Below are 7,551 nucleotides of genomic sequence, written 5' to 3' on the forward strand. Positions count from 1 at the left end.
GGGAACAATATCACTAGGTATGGTCCCAAACCAAAACAAATTAATTTTTTCAGTAATTTCCAGAGGTGAAAACACCCAAAATTTTAAGAATGTGAGGTTGGAAGCATACAGCAGTTAGGTACTGTGCTTGCTTTTTATGCAGTCAATCTGGGTCCAATCACCAGTACCATCTTTGGTCCCCCAAACCTTGCCAGGAATGATCTCTTAGTATAGAACTGGCTAAACCCTCAGAAAACCCAAATCACAATCACAAATCACAAATCATCCTGTTATTCGTCGATTGCCTTGAGCAGGCCCTAGTAACGTCTCCTTCATCCAGAAAACCCAAAAGCAAAATAAACAAAAAAGAATGATATAAATAGAACATTCAACGTTCTACATGGTATTTATAGGAAAAGTACAACAGAACTTAATGATAGAAAAAGGAGAATTTGGAAAGGGAAAAGGAGTAATGATGACTATGTTTCTCCTAAGAGAATATATAGTGGGCCTTATAGGGTACTTACTTCTCTGAGCTGCAGAGGATGAAATAGAGGAAGAAATAATTTTTATGTTATTATGGCACTAAGGGCACACACCCAATAATGCGAGGAATATATGCCTCTGGGATACAACCCTGGGATCAAATCCAGGGGTTCACACAAACAAGGGATGTGTTGTAGCATTTGAGCTAAATCTCTGACCCTAAAATTCCATTACATGTGCAAGCAGAGACATCATTAATCAGAGGAGAAAGGAGAACAGAAAAAGAAAAAACAGTAAACAAACAAGAGGCAAAGTCTTAGGTTTGATAAACAGAACTATACAGCTCAAGCTGAAACAGTTCATTTATGGTTACAAAGAAGCTATATCCAATGTAACTTATTGAGAGACTCATGTTAGTTATTATAAACTCATGTTAGTTATTCTGAATCTCTACCAAAGGTTTAGCAAATTTGAAAGAGCTCTCTAAGCACATTTCTTTTTTTTAAATTTTTATTAGTGAAACCCCATGAGACACAGTTATAGACTTACAAATTTTTGTGCTTGGGTTTCAGTTATACAATGATCGAGTACCCATTCCTCCACCAGTGTCCATTCTTCACCACCACTGATCCCAATATCCCTCCCACCCCCATCCCCCCATCTCACCCTGCCTCTGTGGCAGGGCATTCTCTTTTGTTCTCTCTCTCCTTTTGTGTGCTGTGGTTTGCAAAAGAGGCATTGACTGGCAATCATGTTCTACTTTATAGTCTACTTTCAGCATGCATCTCCCATTCTGGAAGGATCCTCCCAACACCCTTTATTTGGTGCTCCCTTCTCTATCTGAGCTTCCTTTTCCCCTAGCGTGTTCAGTTGGCCTCCAAGCCATGGAGTAAACCTCCTGGTACTTATCTCGGCTATTCTTGGGTGTAAGTCTCCTATTTTGTTACTTTATGTTCCCCAGATGAATGCAATCTTTCTATGTCTGTCCCCTTTTTTCTGACTCATTTCGTCTCTAAGCACATTTCAAAGATGCAAACCAACTGACCAGCTAGGACTCTATCTGTGTCTCCTCCCATCTGCCTGATTCTCATCCACTCACCTGGGGAATCTGAACTTGGAATTTCTTCTCCTACCCATGGTTCTTTTCCTTGCTCCAATTTGAAAATGATATCTGGCTTCATAACTTTATAACCTGTTCAGGAGAAATTACAAAGGCATTGGTCCCAACTGTGTGGGCATTAGGGCCTCTGAAGGAAAGGCAAGGTAGATAGTGTTAAGGGTAGATAATAAAGGGTAGATGTAAATCTATCTACCATTTATCAATCGATAGTCAAAAATTCTTTTTTTTTTTTGCTTTTTTTTTGGGTCACACCTGGCAATGCTCAGGGGTTACTCCTGGCTCTGCAATCAGCAACTACTCCTGGCAGTGTTTGGGGGACCACATGGGATGCTGCTATTTGAACCCGTGTCGGTCGCATGCAAGGCAAATACCCTACCCGCTGTGCTATCGCTCTAACCCCCAGAATTTCTTAAAAGAATAATAATAGTCTCTCAGGTAGCCATAAGGGTCTAATTCTGTTTAATTACTTCTGTTATTCAAGTTCAAAACTATTAAATGTCTCAAAGACTGAAGTCAATCTGCCTGGATTCAAATTCAGACTCTTCTTCTTACTAGCTGCCAATACTTAATCTTTAATACCTCAATTTTCATATCAAATAAATCCTTAATTTTTCCCTTTGGTTTCTGGTGTTTGGGCTATACCTGGCAATGCTCAGTACTTAACTGCTAATTCTGTGCTCGGGAATCACTCCTGGCAGTGCTGGGGGATGGGACATAAGTAGTGCCAAGGACTGAATTGGTGTTGGTCACATGTGAGGCAAGTAAAGTAGCCCCGTATTATCTTTGCAGCCCTAAATGCATCTTCTATTTTTTATTTTTATGATTATTTTTCCTAAATATATCTTCTTATGAAAGAAAACAGAATTCAAGGGCAGCAGGCCTGCTCTAAAAGAATTACTAGCAGAAGATCTTCAGAAAAAAGATATTGAATCCCAAAAAATCAATAATAAAAACTACAAATGATAATTATCTGGGCAATTTTTTTAGTACACTAAACTTATTAAGGACATTATCACTGACCAGATTGTCCATTCTTTTTTGAGGGTAAGGGTGGCACACCCAGCGATGCTCAGGACTTACTCCTGGATCTGCACATAGGAATCACTCTAGGAGGGCTCAGGGGACCATATGGGGTGCATTGGATCAAACCCAGGTTGACTGGTGCAAGGCAAATGCCCTACCCGCTTGTTCTAACTGTTGCTTATAACCTATTGAAATATAATGAAAAATAAACCACAAACACACCTGTAATGTGCCCATTTTCTGTTGCTTGTTTGATTAGCAAGTCTGAAATCTGCTCTATACTATACTCTGCTGTCTCTGTGACAAAACTCTTTTGAGAGGTGTTGGTTAAATCTTCTTTGATTTCAGGAACTCTTCTTACCTCCAATAAACAGACTTATTTGTGGAATCCAAGACCTGTGGATTTAAGGACAAATGAACTTCAAACTAGCATATACACGTTACAACTATAATCTTATCTTCCCTTGGAACCAGGGAGATAGTACAGGGGTTACAGTGTTACTTGAATGTTGCCTCTCCCAGTTCAATCCCTGGTACCAATAATGTCCCCTGACCATGGCCAAGGGTGATGCCTGAGCAGAGAGCCAGGAGTTAGCACAAGTGCAGCTGTTGAGGCACCTAAAACAAAACACGGTCTGGAGAGAACACAGTGGGTAGGGTACTGGCCTTGCAAATGGCAGATTAAAAACTGGAACTCCATACAGTCTCCAGAGCCTCACCAGGAGTGATCTCTTAGTGGAGAGCCAGAAATAAGCACTGAGCACTGCCCAGAGTTCCAACTGCCCAGTGTGGCCCAAACACACAAAATAAAACAAACAAACAAACAAACAAAAACAATGTTTAACTTCCCTTGCTAAGAACCAGGAATTTATCATTGATCACCAAGGCCAAAATGTGTATCTGCCTAACTGAAGAACGATTATAAAGCACAGAAACTAGATGCAGTGCAACAGAACATACAGTTCAATGTCTGTCTGCAAACAGGTTAAGTATGAAAGGAAAGAAATTCTGAAACCCAAAAGTCTCTGTGAACAATAAAATGTAAGTACCTTAAGCTTTATTGTAAAGTATATAACATATAAATTTTTTTTGGTTTTTGGGTCACCTGGCGATGCTCAGGGGTTACTCCTGGCTTTGCACTCAGGAATTACTCCTGGCGGTGCTCAGGGGACCATATGGGATGCTGGAAATCGAACCCAGGTCAGTCGCGTGCAAGACAAATGCCCTACCCGCTGTGCTATCACTCCAGCCCCTATAACGTATTTTTAATTATTTTTTCATTTATTTTTTAATTGAATTACAGTGACATACACGTTTACAAAGTTGCTCATGATTGAATTTCAGTCATATAATGTTCCAACACCTGTCTCTTCACCAGTATACTTTTCCCACCACCAATAGTCCAAGTTCAAGTTTCCCTCCTGACCAACACACCCAGTCCCACAACCTGTCACTATGGCAAGCAGCTCTCTCTCTCTCTCTCTACTCTCTCAATACATAACATTTATGGCATATGAGAGTTTGGAAAGTTTATATAACCTGAGTTCCAATTAAAATTGTGATTTAATTTTTAATTAAAGAATAAAGAGTAATCCCTGAGTGCAGAGCCAGTGCAATAGCCCTTGAGTATTGCCAGGTTTGGCCCAAAAACAAACAAAAATATTTCATTGATGGGGGCTAGAGAGATAGTATAGTGGGTGAGACACTTGCCTTGCACACATTGACCTGGGTTCAATCCCTACACACCACTAAGAGTGACCACAGACCAGGAGTAAGTCCTGAGTGCAGCCAGGTGTGGCCCCAAGGCAAACACAATAAAAAATCTCCATGGTTGGCTATAGTACTGGGAAAATATAAATAGCTCTTTTTTGGGGAGAAGGTAGGTGGGTGGTCTGGGCTACACCTGGAGGTTGTCGAGGAAAACACCTGGCAGTGCTCAGGGGATCATATGTGGTGCCAGGGATCAAACTGGGATTGACCACATGCAAGGCAAGTGCCTTAACTCTGTACTACCTATTCAGTCTGTCCCTCTTAAAAATATTGTTTAGTTGTTTTTTTTAAATTTTTATTAGTGAAACACCATGAGGTACAGTTGTAGGTTTACAATTTTTTTGTGCTTGGATTTCAATTATACAATGATCAAATACTGTTTAGTTTTGGGGGCCATAACCAATGGTTCTCAGGGGGCTACTACCAGCACAGCATGTGGAGTTTCTCACTGAAGTCTTCAGGGATTGAACCCAAGGCTCCTGGGCCCAAAGCATGCCTTCCAGACCTTTGAGACATTTGCCAGTCCCAATAAGGCCATCTTTAGTTCCCCATTAAAATCTTCTATAGTCTTCCTAACTACGGCCATGCCACCCCGAACACGCCCGATCTTGTCTGATCTTGGAAGCTAAGCAGGGTCGGGCCTGGTTAGTACTTGGATGGGAGACCGCTTGGAAATACTGGGTGCTGGAGGCCTAGCGCTGGAGCGATAGCACAACGGTAGGGTATCTGCCTTGCACGCAGCCAGCCTGGCAAGCTACCGAGATTATCTCACCCGCACGGCAAATCCTGGCAAGCTAACTGTGACATAGTCAATATGCCAAACACAGAAACAAACAATTCTCAAGATGGAGACGTTACTGGGCCCGCTTGAGCAAATCGAAGAACAACAGGAGGACCGTGACCGTGACCGAGTCTTCCTAAGTTATGTCTACCTGCATTTAAATTTCTGAAGTGTGTTAAAATCTCCCTATATGATTAATGTCCTTTTTTCCTAGTAATACTATTGGTGTTTTGGAGTATATGTTTAATATTATTATTTTGGGGGCATAGGGGGTCACACCCAGTGATGCTCAGGGGCAATTCCTGGCTATGAACTCAGGTATTATTCCTGGCAGAGATTGAGGACCATGTGGATGCCATGGATAGAACCCAGATTGGCCATGTAGCAGGAAAGTGCCCAACCCGTTGTATAATCTCTCTAGCCCTGGATTATATGTTTATAGATGTTATCTAATTCTAGAGGCTATAAATTTATGGGAAATTGTTTTCGTCATTATACAAAAACATTCCATTTCTGAAAGAATCCATCTTTATAGGCTTTTCCTTTGTGGGGAGGTGAGGCTTGGGCCACACTTTTTGGTGATCAGGGGCTATACCATGCTCCTTGTTCCCAGGATTTCCTGAGAGTGTGTGGCAGACCATATATGGTGTGAGGAATGTAGGTCAGCAGCAGATCAGTCAAGAGTCTTAACTCCTATATTATCTCTCCAGCCTCTTTCTAGTCTTAACCATTTCTTTATAGGTCAAAAAGGTAAGAATAAAGTAGACATCACAGTAGAATTCTGAGGGATAAAGGAATTAGCTCCGAGTAATAGAAGCTAACATCTGAGTGCTTCCTATAATGCAAGACAAAATACTAAACCCTAAATAATTTATTCCTCAAAGATTACCAAATAATGCATTTAAAACATAATCTCTATTTTGCAGGAGGAAAACTATAACACAGCGTGATTTTGAACGTCTATAATCACATAGCTACTTCCTGGCCACTATTATTGTAGGAAACTTATCCAATAATGTTTATGAGACATGTAGTGTTTCAGACTACACCCAGCCCTTAATCACTTAATCACTTAATCCCCGTTATTCATCGATTTACTGGAGCAGGTGCCAGTAACGTCTCCATTCATCCCAGTTGCGTGCTAGCGTAGCCCAATGGTATCTGTTAGTTCTAGGAACATGCAGAGCCTCAAACCGATCATTCAGGGTCTTGACGAAGAAGTCTGACCATCTTATAGGTGGGCGTCCACGTGATCTTTTGATGTCCCGTGGAATCCAATCAGTAATGGCTCTAGTCCAGCGGTTGTCTGTAAACTTCATTACGTGTCCAGCCCATCAGATTTTTGATGTCTTGGCAAATGAGACAGCATCCCTGATTCTTGAGCATTGACGAAGATCAGAACTCCGGATTCTATCTCTCATTTGAGTGAATCATGATATTCCAAGCATAGCTCCCTCGATTCCTCTTTGAGAGACCCAAATAGCGTTCTCATCCTGTTTTCGTAGGGTCCAGGTCTCTGAGGCATATGTTAATGCAGGAAGAACAGTGGAATCAAAGAGATGTGCTCGTAGCTGGAGGTTCTTTGTCCTTTTAGTTATTTCTTCAACGTTCTTGAAGGCATTCCAAGCCGCTCTCTTCCTCCTGCGCAACTCAGGTGCCAGGTCATTCATCATGTTGATTTCTCGACCTAGGTATATATAACTGTTGCATTCGGAGATGGTGGTTCCGTTGAGAGCGAATGGAGCGTCAGGAACAAGGCTGTTTCTCATAAACATTGTCTTCGTAAGATTCAGCTGTAGTCCGACCTTTCCACATTCACGGTCAAAGTCGTTCAGCATTTGTGCCGCTTGGCTGATATTTGGTGTTATTAGAACGATGTCATCAGCAAAGCGGAGGTGGTGTAGTTGCCGACCATCTATCTTCACTCCCAGGCTTTCCCATTCCAGTCGTCACATGATGTTCTCGAGGGTGGCACTGAAGAGTTTTGGTGAAATGGTATCACCTTGCCGAACCCCTCTCTTGATATGGATGATTACTTCTTTGTAGAATGGTGAGATCTTGGTAGTGAATCCGCAATAGAGTTCACGAAGGATCCTGATGTATTGAGTTTGTACGCCCTGATTGGCTAGGGCTTCCATGACCGCTTCTGTCTCAACAGAATCAAAGGCCTTCTTTAAATCAATGAACGTTAGACAGAGCGGTATCTTGAACTCCCAAGAAACCTCAATGAGCTTAGTAATCGTGTGGATATGGTCGATGGTACTGAATCCTTTTCGGAATCCGGCTTGTTCACATGGCTGTCCTTCATCTAGTGTTCTGCTAATCCTATTCAGGATGACTAGAGTGAACAGTTTGTAGACGACAGACAATAGGCAGATTGGGCGATAGTTGC

At 41.8% G+C, this 7,551-nt stretch overlaps 1 pseudogene; it reads left to right on the forward strand.

Annotated features, from left to right (window-relative positions):
* Positions 1 to 4,952: 4,952 nt before the first annotated feature.
* Positions 4,953 to 5,071, forward strand: LOC130024972 (uncharacterized; annotated as a pseudogene).
* The last annotated feature ends 2,480 nt before the right edge of the window (positions 5,072 to 7,551 follow it).

The sequence above is a fragment of the Sorex fumeus genome, unplaced genomic scaffold, assembly GCF_029834395.1.
Source record: "Sorex fumeus unplaced genomic scaffold, SorFum_2.1 ptg000029l, whole genome shotgun sequence".
Classification (NCBI taxonomy): domain Eukaryota; kingdom Metazoa; phylum Chordata; class Mammalia; order Eulipotyphla; family Soricidae; genus Sorex; species Sorex fumeus.